The following is an 18998-nucleotide window of genomic DNA, read 5'->3' as shown; positions in this document are numbered from 1 at the left end:
CATTTGGGAAAGGTAATTAGGAAATAATGATTTTACATATAATACTGTAATGTGAACACATGGTCTATGTGTGAAATGCAATTTCAACACATGTAATTGTCCTTCTGTCATGTAAACAAAATCAAAGCTACATTTTTATAAATATCTCCTAAAATAGATATAAAAATCCATTTTTAGGTATTAAAAATAATTGTGAAAATTTGCCGAACAAAGATTTTAAATAAAATTACAAGACATATGTATAGAAATATATTTAATATTTTATAGGGAGGAAAAATATATAATATGTAGAAAATACAATATTTTCCATCTAGGAATTACTCAGTATCCTAAGAAAAATATACCATTTCTACCTAACTCTGCCATCACAATTAGCACATTCACAAAAATGTAGAATGCAAAGTAACAAAAATTGAGAATATAATGGGCTATATGGTATATATGTAAAGAATTTTTAATATATCTTCACAATATAAAATAATTTGAGTCTTTTCTTTAAAAAAAATGTTCATAAAATAAATAGTAAAATGTGCTGTGCTATAAAACTATTACAAAGATAAAAAAAATGTAATATGCAGCATAAATTTACAAAAAAAAATTTACACAAAAAAAACTTTCTCCAGTATGCAAACTAAACAATATTCCCACCTCAAGGCATACCCATCAACATGGGTTGACCTTATCTGTAAAAATATTTTCCCTTCACATCATTGCATACCATAAAAATAATATAATAATTGCAAATAAAACCTTTTATAAAATTTTATAATTTAAAAAAAAAATATATATATTAAATATAGAGATTTCATAATTTTTAAAAAAATATATTACACATCATCTAATATATCATATAAATCCCTACCCAATTTATATATATATCAAATGCAGACACTAAATCAAAATAACTATCAACATCTAACATTATAGATATTATTCTGACTTCATCATACTACAATTCCTTTAAATCTGTAAAAATATTTTCCCTTCACATCATAGCACACCATAAAAATAATATAATAATTGCAAATAAAACCTTTTATAAAATTATATAATTTATAAAAAATTATATATATATTAAATATAGAGATTTCATAATTTTTTAAAAAAAATATTACACATCATCTAATATATCATATAAATCCCTACCCAATTTATATATATATCAAATGCTGACACTAAATCAAAATAACTATCAACATCTAACATTATAGATATTATTCTGACTTCATCATACTTCAATTTCTTTAAATTATCATTCATAATTAAATATATCATATGTGTAATTCACATTACACCTTATTTCATAAAAATGGTTAATTACTTCAAAATAAACAACATTAACTCACCCTCAATAGATCCCTTAATAACATATCAACCTTAATTGAAACTGAATTACATATATAATATATTAATATTAATAATAAATTATCCCACACATGTCCATCCCTTTAAAAACCCAAAATGCATAATTATATAACACTTTATTACAAAAGTCCATTTCTAAATATATTTTCAAAATTTCAAATATTTAAATATTTAGCAATCCTTTCTGTCCTGCTGATCTTGAGGTCTTATCTTCCTATGACGGAATACCTATAACACCATTCAATGAGTCTTAAGGCGTATCAAATAATAAGACCATATCTACTGTCAAAATTGGATGTACAATATACATCTAGACATATAATATAACAAATATCACTGCTTAAATTCCTGATCTTATTTTCATATTCCTGCCTAATACTCATTACATACTTTCTATCTTAGGCTTTGTAAGCTAAATATTTAAAACAAAATTATAGAAACCCTTAAACTCACCTCTTAATCTCACTTACCCCTGTATAGTTTTTAGTACTTGCGTTGTGGTTTCACAGTAAAATTCAAAATTATATGAAAAAAAATGGTTCTTACATTTTTATAACGAATAACTCTTGAATCTCCAGGTTCTTATCCAGGGAATACGGTCAACATTAATGAAAAAAAAATGCCCTTTACTCTCAACCCTTCCCTCACAAAATATAACTTATCAATACAAAATAATCCTTTCTAATAATATTAAATAAATATAATAAACATTATTACAATTCCACTTTATTCATGTATATATATAACATATAAATCTTCCCCAATCAATCCCGTCTTCATCCAATATTTTCACTCTAAATAGCAAACAAAGAAACTTTTTAAAAACAACCCATGTCATAATTTCGTTTTTCCTCTATCCACAAGGAAAAACTTATTCCCCTGTCAGAAAATAACTGACATTTGATGTATTATATTAAATTTATTTCTTCTTTTTTTCAACAGCTACAACAATAACATGTTTAAATAAAATTTAGTGAAGATGTACCGTAGAAAAGTGACAATTGTCATAATCGTTATTTTTATGGTTTATTGAATTTTATTGACAAAAATATTTTAAAAGTATTGATTTAAATAAAAATTTAGTGAAGATGTACTCTAGATAAGCGACAATTGTTAAATCGTTATTTTTAATGTTTTTTTATTTTTGTTGACGAAAATAGTTAATTTGCATCGATATTGATTTTAAAATAGAAAAAAAATTTACCCAAATTTTAAACAAGATTGTCTATTTAAAATTGGAAAAAAAATAATAATTTCTAACTTAGGATTAGATATTATGATATAAATTTTGCATATTAATTTCTGACCCGATGAACGGATGTAATAAAATGCCAATTTGCTCCTGTTTTTGGGGAAGAATCTATTATTACCATATGTTTTTTCTATGGCACATACTCAGGCAATTTTATTTACAATCTATATTTTTACCCATTTATATCTAAGAAATTTTAAAAATAACGATTATGACAATTGTCACTTTTCTATGGTACATCTTCACTAAATTTTTATTTAAACATGTCATTTTATTCATTTTAACATCTACGTCAACAAAAATCAAAAAACTTTAAAAATAACGATTATGACAATTGTCGCTTATCTAGAGTACATCTTCACTAAATTTTTATTTAAACATGTTATCAATACTGTTTTTTAAATATTTTTGTCAATAAAATTCAAAAAACTTTAAAAATAACGATTATGACAATTGTCACTTTTCAACGGTACATCTTCACTAAATTTTATTTAAACATGTTTTATATTTTCTTCAAAAAAATTCAAAAATCTTTAAAAATAACGATTATGACAATTGTCACTTTTCTATGGTACATCTTCACTAAATTTTTATTTAAACATGTCATTATTACTCATTTTAACATCTTCGTCAACAAAAATCAAAAAACTTTAAAAATAACGATTATGACAATTGTCGCTTATCTAGAGTACATCTTCACTAAATTTTTATTTAAACATGTTATCAATACTGTTTTTTAAATATTTTTGTCAATAAAATTCAAAAAACTTTAAAAATAACGATTATGACAATTGTCACTTTTCAACGGTACATCTTCACTAAATTTTATTTAAACATGTTATTAATACTTATTTTAACATATTATCTTCAAAAAAATTCAAAAATCTTTAAAAATAACGATTATGACAATTGTCACTTTTCATTGGTACATCTTCACTAAATTTATATTTACACATGTTATTAATATTTATTTTAACATATTATCGTCAAAAAAATTCAAAAAACTTTAAAAATAACGTTATGACAATTGTCACTTTTCATTGGTATATCTTCACTAAATTTATATTTACACATGTTATTAATACTAATTTTAACATATTTTCGTCAAAAAAATTCAAAAAACTTTAAAAATAACGGTTATGACAATTGTCAATTTTCTATGGTACATCTTCACTAAATTTTATTTTAACATGTTATCAATATTTATTTTAACATATTTTCTTCAAAAAAATTCAAAAAATTTATAAAATAACGATTGACAATTGTCATTTTTCTATGGTACATCTTCACTAAATTTTTATTTAAACATCTTATTAATACTTATTTTAACATATTTTCTTCAAAAAACTTATAAAATAACGATTATGACAATTGTCAATCTTCTATGGTACATCTTCACTATTTTATTTAAACATGTTATTAATACTTATTTTAACATATTGTCGTCAAAAAACTTTAAAAATAACGATTATGACAATTGTCACTTTTTATTGGTACATCTTCACTAAATTTATATTTACACATGTTATTAATACTTATTTTAACATATTTTCTTAAAAAAAATTCAAAAAACTTATAAAATAACGATTATGACAATTATCACATTAAAATATTATCCTTAAAAAGTTCATATAAAATAACATCAAAAAAGTTTCATAAAATCCACCTCATTTAATAAAAAATAGATAATTTTAAAAAAATGATAAAAAAAATTATAAAAGATTTCACCTAAAAGATTGTTTATTTATCTAATAAAATTTACAATATAATTCCTCAATAAAAGATGTATTTACAAAGAAGATTGTGAAAATCACTAATAAATTATATTAAAAAGAATATTATATTTTTACAATATAGCAGCATATTATTTTTTTTATTAAAAAAACGTCAAATAAATAAATTTATTTTCATTTTAAAATATAATATATAAATAAAAAATATTAAATCATATCATGTTTATTTGTTGATAATAATAAAATATTTACATTAAATATAAATAAAATAAATTATTTTACTAAAATAAATAAAATAATTAACTAACATCGATGCAGAATTTTGACTAATTTATTATTTGCCGATTTATATTAGTTAGACGATTTTTAGGCTTAACCTAATTAGGCTTAGCCGATATTTAGGCTTACCTAGACATGTGCGCCGACAGCATTTTCGGCGGCGGAATTTCTTTTTTTAAAATGTTCGGCTGGCGGCGGCGAATCGGTTTAGACGCCGCCACAAAAATCGGCGGCGGCGCGGCGGTGTCAAATATTTTTCTAACTTAAATTTTTTTAAGTAAATTTATAAATTCATTGGAAACACTTTTAAAATAAAATTTATACTTTATTATGTTTATAACTATAATTTAATGATTTTATTAAGTTATAATTATCATGAATATATTTTATTAAGATTTAAAGGACATAATAATGATCTTTTAGAGTTCAGAGTGAGCCCAGCTATAGAAAATACACGCTAGCTGGGTGTGCTTGTAGCTGGAACGCACATGACTTTTCTAGCTAATATTGAAAGTTTAGGAAGATCCAATGCTCTTATCTTCCAAAATCTAAGACATCTTTTATCTCCAAATTATAAGGCGATAATAATGAATAACACTCTTTTTCTAAACTAATTAAATAGTGTTGTTGTTCCAGGTTATTGTTTTGAATAGATGAATGCTTCGTAGCCAATGACTTAAGATAATCGAGTTTTGAAGCAACTTCCGTCGTTTTACATTCGTTTAATTCGTCCGTGTAAGACCGTAGAGAGGTAGCGTGTTGACATAAAAATTCAACCGGAGTAATATTTTTTTCCTTTAAATATTCATTTACTATGTTTATTTATTGAAAACGATGATCCAAAAGTGCTCCTAACACCTAAGTAAAGAAATAAAAGAAAGAATAATGTATAAAAAATAATTTATGTATTTTAAAATACTACCTGAAGATCGGTTATTGAAAATCTATGATTAAATTTAGTAAGCATATTTTGTTTAAGGGATGCTATGGGTGGACTATCATTTTCTTTTACAATTAAATGATTTTTAATTTCACTACGAAATAATAAGGCTAAATTTATAGTAACTCCTTTTTGGTCAGATAAAAATTCAACAGTTTGTTTGAAGGTTTTAAGAAAATTTAAGTTCATACACCAAGTCCCAATCGGAGTTAAATAATTTGAGATCCGGTTTCTCCATTCTATTTAATAGAATATTTATAGGATTTTTATTATTGCCAGTCACACTTTCCAGCATTATTAAAATACTATGCCAACGTGTAGGCACATTTAATTTTAAGGTTTTATGTTTTTTTTCATATGATTTTTGATTTTCACTATCATCATCATACCCCAAACGATCTTCATAAAAAGGATCATTATCATCCAAATCTAAAATATCCGATGTATATGAATATCGATTCAAAGCATTTTCTATTTTCTATATCGTTTATATTTTCAAAATCCGCTGTTTTGAATCTTAAGGCAACTATAACTTCTCTAACTTTTTTAATGAGATTTTCAATTTTATTAACTTTTTTTATTCCATCGACTGTCACTAGATTATGTAATCCATACCCCAAACATAAATGATGGTCATATTCTCCTAGACGAACACTTTTCTTTACATTGGGTCCTGCATCCGTAACCATTTGAATTTTCTTGGACCCTAAATCAAATTCATTTTCAACTTTTTCTATTTCGGAAAGAATAGTTTCAGCGGTATGTTTTTGGGTGACATGATGTGTCGCCAATGTATAAAATACAATATTAAAATTATTATCTATTTCGTGAAAAGTAAAGGTGATATAATTTCGCCGTCTATATTTGTCTGTCCACATATCAAAAGTTATAGCACAAAATTTAGGACCTACATTAATTTGTTGGCATATGTAGGCTTTCATTGATAAATAAACATCATCTAATCCACTCCGGCTAAGTGTAGTTCTGCCAGGTAATTCTTTGGCATCTGAAATAATGCCATATTTCTTCATAATAAAAAGTTAATAATAAAATATTATGCCATAAAAAATTCTAAATGTGGGATGTTATAAAATAATTAAATATATTAACAAATAAAAATTAAGATTGCCCTATAAAAAATTATAATGATTTTACAAATAACCTTTAGAAAATCTTGCATTCCAGTGAATGGCATTAAATCCTTGCAACACATGAGAACGTAATTCCTTACCAGAATCCATTTTTTATCTTTTATAGGGTCAATTGTATCTTTTACAATGGGTTTGAAAAATAACTTTAAATTTTGTTTAGATATTTCTTCTTTACATGATAAATCATGTTTGTCAAGTAAATGTTTTATTATATTTGATGTGCTGATATTTTTTGAAAAAGATTTGATTGGATAACTAATTAAAAAATTTACTAATATTTATAAAATAATCAAAAAATTTACTCTGAAAATGAAGAATTATTTTCATCCTCACCATCTTTATCAAGTGCTATTTGCAAGCATATATTACAAAAGACTTTATCTGTAGCAACACTGGTTCTCTTATTATTTGTGTCAGTTTTTAATATTAAGGATCCAAAATGTTTCCATGCAAAAGAAGGTTTTGCTTGCAAGGATATACTATATTTTGTTACAGGGTATTGCAATGCTGCATCCATTATAATTGTTTTAGTCCTGGTATTTTTATATATGTTATAATGGCAACAAAATAAAAATCATTTAATAAAATTTCTATTATGATAAAAAATAAATTTTATAAAGAGTTGTAAATTATTTGAATCAAATTAAAAGAATAAAATATAGATTTACCTTTTCAAAGTTAATGTCCTAATCTTATTTTATCTAGCACGTTGGTCATAAACCTGCCCAAAGTGAGCGAATAAGGATTGTTACAAATCAAATTTATAGCAAATAATATTTATTAATTTTAAAAAATAAAATCGCATTTTTTAATAATTCAAAAAATATTTAATATTTTTCTTATATTCATAAATAATATATAAAATAAATAATAAAAAATATGTATCACGCCGCCGAATTTTTACATCGGCGGCGGCTTGTTGAGCGCCGACAATTTTTTGGCGCGCGGCGTCGGCGTGGTCAAAATCATCGGCGGCGGCGCATTTGACCGGCGGCGCACATGTCTAGGCTTACCTAATTAGGCTTAGCCATTTTTAGGCTTACCTAATTAGGCTTAGCCTAATAGGCTTAGGCGTAGTTTTTAGCCGATTACGCAACACTAATTGGAAGTATATAAATATTCATTAAAAAGTCCGACAAGATGGGGAGGTTTTGTTATAATGTTGCAAAGTGTTGTGAAAAATAAGGAAGTTTTGCAAGAAATAATTTCAAGTTTATTTATAAACAAACAAAAAGGCGTATTATATTGGACATGGAAGGATACTGGGATAAATTAGAATCAGTTACTGACTTTTTTGGAATTTATTTATAACAAAATTATAATTGAAAATCGGATACAGCGGTATTATCCGACGTAGTGTTGTGAGCCAATTTTTAAAAACGGCTAACTCAATATTTTAGCCATATAAATATTGCCTAAGCTTCAAGATTTCGATAATATATGTCTGGATCTTTGTTCCTTCTATGAGCAAAATCTTTAGGCTTGGGTAATATTTGTCTGGATGAAGTAGTGAGTTAGACTTTTTAAAATCGGCTCAAAACGAGCCGTTTAACAACACTTATCCGACGTACCAGAAATATTTTGGGATATAAAAGATAATTCATCAACAAAATGATTTGAAAAGTGTTAAGATGTATATTAATAAATGAAAGAAATTTTGTTGCCGAGAATATCTATCAATATGCAACAAATCTTCTGGATCCTAGATATTATCGTGTGAAATTAACAGTAGCTTTAAATTTAATAAATATTATTTCAAGCCAAATTAAATATTAGAAAAATTAGGGGTAATTTAGCAAAATATTGTTCAAAACAAGGTTTCTATTATGGGAGAGCTCAATCCATACCAAACCCCTCATATGGTGGAAAGGGTGGTGTATAAATTAACTTTGTCAAGTGGCAGTAAGATGTATTTCGATACCACCCGAAAGAGTCTGGTCAGCATTTAGAAAAATTCATTCAAAAACGAGAAATGGAATAAAGATGAGTGTCGAAAAATAAATATCAATCAGGCATAACATGCATTTAAAGGAACACAAATACATCATGTTCGGGATATCATCAAAAGAGTTCAGATTCCGATTTATCAATATCAAGTGATAAAGATGATATGTCAATTATATCCCATGAAGATGTTGATGCTATAGCATCACATGAATTTTAATGTAATTTATAATACAAGCTTCTTGTAATTAACAAAATTATTTTTTAAAAAAATGAAATGTTTACAGTGCATTTTTGTCTTTATTGTTTAATTATTTTATTTTCTTTTAGTTCCCCACATTTAATAGTTATTCAATAAAAAAATTGAAATGTTTAAAGTGTATTTGTGTTTTTTTTTATAATTTTCCGTTATTTCCCCTTTATACCCAATTTTCCAAGGGAAATTTCCCCTGAACCAATTTTCCCAGGAAATTTACATAGAAGCTAAAGCCCAAAAGATGTGCTTTAGAAACGAAGGTCTCCTAGTTCAATACTGGTGCATTTCATTTATTTTCAAATATTTTAAGAAATAGTTAAGTTAGAGCAACGATTTAATTTTATTATATAGCTTTAATAATAGATCTTTAATATGACATATAAATGAATATGATAGAAACTCGATTATTACCAAAAATCGAAAACGACATATAGAAAAATTCCACTATATAGAATTCAAATTATTAAAAAAAGAAATTGATTATAAAAAAAACTTTAATCTGCTCCTGCACTGAGTTATAACAGTTCACGTAAGACCAATAAAATTGATTGACGACAAAGCATTTAGAAATATTATAGACCCAATAATTACAGGATTGGGTGGAAATTTAACTATCAATTCGGAAAGTGTACGCAATATATTAAAAAAATGACGTTTGATTTTTCGCAAAATATAAAAAATTAAATATACCAAAACTTATTTCTTTAAAACTAGATATAGCAACTAGATATGATAGATTCATATTGGGGATCAACATTCAATTTATAAATAAAGTAAAAATAAAATTAAGAACTCTATGCATGAAAGAGATAAAAGTACGGCACACATCAGAATATCTTAGAAAAATTATTCTAGACCTTCTAAAAGAATATGAAATAAGAATTGAGCAAATTTACACGATAACCACCGATAATGCAGCAATGATTAAATTAATAAAGTTATTAATATTCAAGATGAAGAAGGTGAGATAGCCTTAACGATTATTTAAATAATAACTGATATAATTGATGATGAAAATAAAGAACCTTTTAATATTGAAAATATTTAACTTGTACCTAATACCAAATTCATATTAATGGGCATTAGATGTGCCTCACATACATTTCAATTAGCAATTAATGATTGCATTAAAAGTTCAAATGAAATTGTCATTATAAATAAAGCAAGAAATATATGCAAAAAAATAAGTAATCATACAATGGCTATTCTGTCCAAATTAAATTTGAAAAAACCACTAATAGATTGTTGCTAAAGATGGACAATCTATTTAATGTGGAGAGATTACTCGAGTTAAAAATCTTTTGCTAAGAATATCGCTCCAAAGCAATGATCGCGAAAAATGTTTATCAGAGAATGAATGAAAATAATTAGCGATATATTAAAAGATTTATATCCAGCTTATATTTTGACAAAATATATATTCTATGGCGTGTGGATCAAATCTATCATGCAAATGAACAAAATAGACACTCCATTTGGAAGACTTTTAGTTTCTACAATAAAAGCACGAGAAATAAATTTGAAAAATAATGTTTTTGCTCAGCTATATATCTCGACCCAAGATATAATGTATTTTTAACATTTGAAGAAAAAGAGATCACCAAATGGAACTTAATACAAAATTTAAACAATCAAAATATTGAAATTCTAGATACTATGCCCACGTGTTCATATTCGAAAGATAATTAAAATGATGATTTTGAAGATTTATTAAAGTCGCATCAAAGCCTTAATAAGAATAATTCTAAGGGCATAGCAAATTTTAATAACTGTATAGAAATAGAATATATAATTCGGTCATTTGATAATATAAAGAGATTAGAAAAAGATACTAATCTTTTGAATTATTGGGAAAATGTAAAGAATAGTATGCCAGAACTTTATAAGTTAGCTATAGTGCTAGCAGTTCCAGCTACGCAGGTATCCGTAGAAAGAGCGTTTTCTAGCCATAAGTTTATACTCTCTGCGCAGACTAAATTAAATACTGAAATATTAGAAAATATTTTAGTTATCCGTTCTAATTCTCTTTTTTAAACATAAATAGTATAAATTTCATTATATTTATGTGCTATTTTATTCCTCATTGTATTTGCGTATGTTTGTTTTTATCTTATTTATTTATAAAATAAAAAATAATTTGTCTAATTTATATTTAGAAATTATAAAAATATAAATAATATTTTTCTCTAAGATTAATATATAAGGTTTATGATTAATTTTTTTTAAAATCAAATTTATAAAAACCGGAACATGGAATAAAACCTTTATAAAATTTTAAATTAAAAACCGAAACAAACGGCTATGCCTAACAATTGAAAACCCTGGATGTATGGGTCCTAATTTTTTTGCCCAATGACAGCGTTTTGGCAACGATTAAAAGTTCAATCGCGAAAAAAATAATATAGTCCGTACATATTTACACGATATTTGATAAACAATATCTGCAAAGTAGAAATTTGTAAGAAAATAATTTCTGGTGATCATGCATCAAATTTGAAAGGGACATACAACGTTTAATGCATACCAATTTTTATATTTAAAAAAAAATTAAGGATAAAAGCCCCACCCCCCATTTTCATTATTTCAGTAATTGTACCGATATAATTACTATACACGGCAAACCATTGAGCATACTCGATGAAAAAGCTTTTAAAAATACGGATTATTCAAGGTTTAGGTGGAAAATTTGCAGCAAATTCAGAGAACATTAAAAATAATATTTTAAAAAATAGTAATTGATCTAAGAGAGAGTGTAAAGAAAGAGGTACAACAAAAGATGGCATACTTTAAATTGAATAGATACTAGTTATGATAAAGAAATATTAGAATTGAATATAGAAATAAGGACAAAATTTGTTTAAGGGACTTTAAGAAAGAGGTAAAGGAAGGCATATGTCGGAGAATATTAAGTTGATAATCTTAAATGTACTAGAGGAAAATAATATAAAAATTGATCAAGTGAACAGTATAACCACCGATAATACTTACAATATGATTAAGTTAATTATTAATACATTATAAAAGGAAGAGGGTGACAATCAAATGATGTTAACACCAATATTATAATTTTGAAATTGGAAATATCCAGCTAAAAGTATTGAAATATTTTTAGCATACCTTTCAACTTGCAATAAATGATTGTATAAAAATTATACCTGCTTTTTAATCATTGCCAAAGCGCGGTCTTTGTATAAAAAAATAAGGATCCATACATCCTTGGCTATATTAATAATTTAAAACTTTAAAAGCGATTGTTAGTTTGATCTAATATTAGAGCGATTATAAGAACTTAGAAACTTTTGCGAGAATTTGGCAGATCAAAATAAAAATATTGATCTGTCACCCAAGGAACAATAGATAATATCGTTTTATCATTAAACCCATCATATATTCTAACTGTGATTCTCCAAGAAAAATTAACCATAGGTGATTTTTATATATCCTGGCTAAATGCGTAATGGAAGCAAAAATATTAAATACTCTATTTACGAAATCATTGGCTTCTTGCATAAATGTAAAAACAATAATAAAATGATGCATTTTGTTCCGCAATATATCTTGATCCTAGATATCAAGTTCTTTTGTTGAGTAATGAAACGGAAAGGGGAAAAGTTCATTTGAGCAGGTTAATAGCAGAATATCAGTATCTTAACGGGGAAATTGATGAAATTACTGGCCAACTATGTAAGGCTGGGAACCAAACCCAAGATTAACGAAATATTGTATTGGTAAAGGCTCTAAAATATTGATATTGGTTTAAATAAAAATTATTAATAAATTAAAAGAATAGTGATTTTTAAAAAAACATAAATGTATTTGTGAATAAACATGAAAAGAAAACCAGGAGGCATTGCTGTTTCAAAAAAAAAAATAGAGTTAAGAATAGTCCTTGATACTGAATCGGAATCCATTTAATGAGTATTCAAAATCCTGAAAACATATTTAAAAAAATGAAGATGAAAATTTTTTATTTAGTCATAAATATTTTTCTTTTGAATTTCAAAGCTAGTTGAGGAGGCTGGAATTTCCGGATAATCTGGAAATTTTCCAGTCTATTGGATTTGAATCCTTATAAACGATGGTTTAGTCAATATAATTGCTTAAATTATTATGACTAAAACTTTCTTCAAACTGATATATTTCATCAAAATATATTCACGTTCTTGAATTTATTTTGTGTATTATTTATATAAATTGAAATTATTATTTATTTTATACATATTATATTCTACCCAGAGACCTGCAGAGGTACCATTTGCAGGGCCCGGCCTGGCTTTAAATTTTTTAGGCCCGGCCCGGATTTAAAAATTTAGGGCCCGGCCCGGATATTTTTTTAAAAAAAAATTTCAGGCTCGGCTCGGAATTTTTTAAAATTATATTCGACCTGGTATATACAAAAATTCACCTATGAGGTATTTTACCATATTTTTCAGAGAGTATTATCGCTTTTTATTTAAAAAATACATGTAAAAAGCTAATATTTTGAGAATATTATATTGAATTTATAAAAATTATAAAACTGTTATTTATAAAAATGGATATTTTGAGCATATACTATATTTTATATTGCATTTATAAAAATAAAACTAATATTCATAAAAATGGTAATAATATTTGTCATATACTATATTTTATATTACATTTAAAAAAAATAAAACTAATATTTAATTTATAAAAATAGAAAATATTTTGAGAATATAATATATTGTATTTAATTTACTATATAATTTATAAAATAAAAATAAATCGCTATTTAAAAAAATGCATGTATAATAAATAGTATTTTGAAAATATAATCTAATTGCACAATATTAATATAATTTATTTTATAATATAAATTTTTAACAAAAGAAGATAATTGTATTATATAATATTGTAAAAAAAATAATGAAAAATGTTGGATTAAAAACTTTCATGACTCAAGGTAAATATAATAAATGCAATAAATATTTGACAGTTTGCAAAGTAAAAAACCAGCATGATTGTCGAAACCCTATACTCAAGAAAGATATTAAAAATTCACAAATTATCATGAAGAAAGAGAAGCATATCTACCTTTTCAGGTTGAAGATTACTTCTTCTTTCTTCAAGAATTCTCCCAGTAGTGGAAAAATTCCGCTCACAGCTTGCACTTAAAGAAGGAATTGCCATTTTGCTAAAATTGGAAATTCGCTTTGATGAGCCGCCCACCACTCTAACAAATTATCCACCTTAAATGTTTTATCTATTATTTATGTAATTATAATATTCATCATCCGGTATTGACATATTACCAGAATTACCATCGCCCCATTTGTCATAAAACGATTCAGTTTGTTTAACAACAGTCGTAATTTGACTGGTCGATGGTATTTCATTTACTTCCTGAGCCTCTTGTAATTTAATATAATCTTTTATATAGTTTTCCGTCATTTTGCGATCTGTCCCACTACATATGTAATTGCTTGAATTTGGGACAGAGAAAAAGAGAAATAAAATGATACTTGTGTAAAACAAATTTTTCAATTAAAAAATGCTTTATATTAAGTAAAATCAATTTTATTTCTCCTTTTCGCTTTGAAAGGTATTACAAACTTTAAGAAGTGATATTCCTTTATTTGATTGTTTTGGTAAAATATATTCTAAAAATTTAGATATGAATTATAAAAAAATATATTAATAATACTTGAATATTGGGGCTTATTTAAGATATTCCTTTATTTGATTGTTTTGGTAAAATATGTTGTAAAAATTTAGATATAAATTATAAAAAAATTTATTAATACTTTAAATAAATTTGCAGGAAATTAATAATTAGATCGATCTGTGGGTTGTTAGGTAGTATTAACCATCACCCAATATTATATTAATCATAACTATAATATAATATAATCTTATAACTATTAACTCATAATGTAAAAATTTTTAAAAAAAATATTAAGGCCCGGCCCGGGTTTAACAATCTTAGGCCCGGCCCGGATATATTTAAAAAAAAATTTTTAGGCCCGGCCCGGATATGTTTAAAAAAAAATTTTATAGGCCCGACCCGGGTTTATTTAAAAAATTTAAAATACGACCCGGTCCTGCCCGGGTTTAGGGCCGGGCCTGCAGGTCTCTGATTCTACCCTTAGATTAATGAAGGTACCTAAAGAAACATTTTTTAAGTCCTGATACTTTAAAGCGCAAATCAACCATTGTCGATATTGTATATATGTTTATTGAAATTATAATATATATCCGGTTTAGCTAAAGCAGTTAAATGGCCCATTGTATAACAGCATTAGTACTATTATACCTCTAAGAAGGTGTTCTAAATGTAAAATATAGAGGAATAATAGTTGAAAATGATAAAGGGTTTGCACATGTCATAGCAAAAACTGGAAATATGGGTAGTGTAAAACAAGAATATATTGGCCCCACCTCTACTACTATGTGAAGGTTCTCAACTAATTATGATGAAATAGAAAAATTATTGCTTCAAGAAAATGTCTCAAGATGTGATATGAGCTTAAAATTGAAAATAAAAATAGAATGATAGGTTCTCTAATTAATTCATATGATAAGGTTGAAGGAGACCTGAAAGATATTTCCCTATTGGCTTACTGGTAGTCAAAAAAATATGAATATCATGAGTTAGCTAACTTCAACCGTACTAGCAGTCCCCACAATATAAATTTCAGTTGAAGGATGTTCTCGGGATTAAAATTTATTCTATCATCACAACGATAAATATAAAATCTGTACATTTGGAAAACATATTAATTATGTTCTAATTCTAATTTTATATTCATTAGTAGTTAAATATTTATTATACTTTGTAATTTGTACAATAACTAGTATATTATATTATCTTAATAAAATCATATTTTTGTGTATCTTTTGTTTTGTTTTATTTAATTATTTTTAATATAAATAATATAAAACCTGAAAAAACCTTTATATATTTGTTTAAAGCCTTAATCGAACCGGAGTTTATATACTTAATGATTTGGATCCTTCTTTAAAGGAAAATTTTGGATTCCACTTATGTCTTGCAGTTCTTTCTAACCCAAACATTAACCCGATTATAACAGTTGAAGGGTAGAAAACCAGATACTAGGCCCTTTCAGATTTTCATTTCACCCCAAAAGATATTTCTACAAATAGGTTAGGCCCCCCTCTAAACTACAATTTTTTTGAGATTATAGGTAAAAAAAATCCCAAATCAGTGGGGATCTTAAATCATCTTTAAAATTTTACAATCAACCTAAATAGATGAGTTCCAAAGCAAATTTTAAATTTAATATAGCTTTTATGTTATTTTATAAATAATTGACAAGATTTTTTTTAAAAAAAGATAAATCAGTCAAAAAAATTTGTTTTTTATTTCTATCAGACCTGGAGGCCCGGACTAACCATACCTGGGTATATCTGGGTGGTATTTTTTGAACCTGAACCAGTTTTAAACAACCTGTGCCAGGCCGAATTTTTTTCTTTAAACCCGGGTCGGGCCAAATATATTAACACTCGACTATTATCATATATAATAAAAAAAATATAATATATTGTATCATAAAATGGATATATCACATTCAAACACTTCTCATATTCTAATTTCCATTTCAAAACCATTTATATCTCTCGTTAGAAAATGAAATATATAATTTTAGTAACAGAAAAGTAAAAATGTTTTTAAATTATTCACTAATTAATTTTTTTTAGTTCAAATCACACAATTATAATATGTCCTTATATATACAGAAGCCTAATTTAAAATTTTTATTTTGAACCAAAAATTACATCAACTACAAGAGTAAAGAAAAAAGTGTTCTTGGGGTAACAGAAGTTATCTACTTATGACATCAAATAAATGGAATAGAGGTGAAACCTCTTGATAAAAATTTAAAAAATATAGCAAATATGAAGCCGCCCACCAATAAAGCAGAATTGCAATCATTTTTAGGTATGATATAGATTTTTAGATGGTTTAGCAAAAATTGCTGTACCTTTGTATAAATTATTACAAAAGGGAGTTGAATGGGCGAATGAACAACAAATGGCATTTGAAATGTTAAAACAGAAAATTGAAGAAGAACCGATTTTAGTATGTTTTAACAATGATTTTGAAATCATATTAGCTGTTGATGCATCTAACAAAGGTGTTGGAGGCGCCTTATTACATTTATTGATGGTTTAGAAAGGCCAATTTTATTTTTTTCTAAAGTTTTCCGAGAAGTGGAAACGCGATATTCGGTTATAATAAGAATCATTAGCCGTTATTTTTGGTTTAACCAAATGTCGGGAATATTTAATTGGAAAAAAATTTATAATTTATACAGATCAAACCATTAATTCATTTATTTAAAAAGGATAATAGAGAATTAATGTTATCTCCCAGATTACAACGTTGGTTGTTATTAGTGGGAAGTTTCAACTTAGAAATCAGATATCGTCCTGGCAAAGAAAATTGTTTTTGATATTTTATCTAGGTTGGGATCCAGTAAAGAAGATCTTGACTTTAACCCAAATAAAATAGTGAATAAAGAAAAGGCATTAATTTGTTCTTTATCACATATGTTAAATGGTGGTCCTACTAATTTGGAAGACTTTAAATTCAATACTTTAAAAGATAAAGAATTGAATCAAATCAAATTATTTTTAACAGGAAAAAAGCCTTGAAAAAATAATAGTAAAATTTATAAAAAAATTGAAAAAGAATTGTAAGTGGTGGATGATTGTCTAATGCGAGGCAATAGAGCTAGATGTAATTCCTTCTAAATTACGGGGTAAAATTATTGATTATTACATGCCGGACATCAAGGTCGGGATAAAATGAAATCTTGGGCGCTCGTGAATATGTATGGTGGCCTGGTATGAGCAATGATATTTAAAAAATTATAAGGAAATGTGTTCCATGTATTACCTGTGCCTCTATGTCCCGTAAAGAAGTAGGGCAGATTTGGCCCAAATCAAAGAAACCTTGGGAACGTATCCACATCGATTGCTTCGATCTAGACAAAAAATCATATTTTTTGGTGGTAGATTCTTATTCAAAATGGATAGAATATGCAGAAGTGTATGGTTATACCACAAAAATTGTTGTTAAAAAATTAAGATAATTATACGCCCGGTTCGGTTTACCTGATACGATAGTATCTGATGGAGGTCCAGCCTTCATCAGAGAAGATTTTAAACAGTTTTGTACTGAGTCACAGACAAAACATATTCTTGCTCCACCATATCATCCTAGCTCGAATGGACAAAGAGGATTGTAGCAATTGTTAAAAATTGGATTAAAAAGGCTGAAAACCATAAAGATGATGCTTACATGTCTCAGTTATATTACCTCAATTCTCGAAATCGAGAAGAGATAACACCTGTAGAATTATTCTTAGGTAGAAGAACCAAAGTGCCCTTAGATTGTTTAAAACAAGGCGTAGTTAATATTGTACCCCTAGATAATATACATCTATTTGATATAGTGATCGTGAAAAGTAACGATCATATATATAAATTCGTGATCTTAAAACTATTATTACTAACTTATCTCATTAATTGTTAATGAAATGATAATTAAATAACGATATGTTGCTAAGTATCCATTTTATGAACACAAAGGGAATAAATTTTTGATAATGGTAACATGTGGAAAGAAAAATCTTATTCATCCTAAACCATATTAACTACAATGTGAAAATAAATTTTATAAAAAATCTTGCTTGAATTTAGGAGTGACATTGATAGTAAATTGATCGTAGATAATAATAAATTTTTGATAAATGTAACATGTGTGAAGAAAAATCTTATTTAAATCAACTGGCCAATAATTTATTATAGTAAGTAAGAAATTTCAAAAAATAAATAAATAATAACGGTCATTGATAAAACTAAAATGTTTATACCAATGATAAAATTGTTACTTTTATTTGTTTATGATATGGATAAGAAAAGAAATATGTGTTATTTTTGTGAAAATGATTATCTGCATTATATAAAAAAAAGGAATATAAAAACTTATGTTGGGATATTAATGACTTGTTGACCTTGTTGTTGATTATGTGTTAGAATTTTTTTGTTTGTATCTTATCAGTGTATATTGTTAAGAGAGTATTGAAATGTG

The 18998-nt window shown here is 26.1% G+C and overlaps 1 protein-coding gene across 2 annotated transcripts in view; it reads right to left on the bottom strand.

Annotated features, from left to right (window-relative positions):
- LOC135922759 (tRNA N6-adenosine threonylcarbamoyltransferase-like) overlaps positions 1 to 18998 on the bottom strand; it is a 67882-nt gene that overhangs the window by 34877 nt on the left and 14007 nt on the right. The gene's annotated exons all lie outside the window — the stretch shown is intronic.

The sequence above is a fragment of the Gordionus sp. m RMFG-2023 genome, chromosome 1, assembly GCF_954871325.1.
Source record: "Gordionus sp. m RMFG-2023 chromosome 1, tfGorSpeb1-WG-v2, whole genome shotgun sequence".
Lineage (NCBI taxonomy): Eukaryota > Metazoa > Nematomorpha > Gordioida > Chordodea > Parachordodidae > Gordionus > Gordionus sp. m RMFG-2023.
This window is presented reverse-complemented; position numbering and strand designations above follow the sequence as displayed.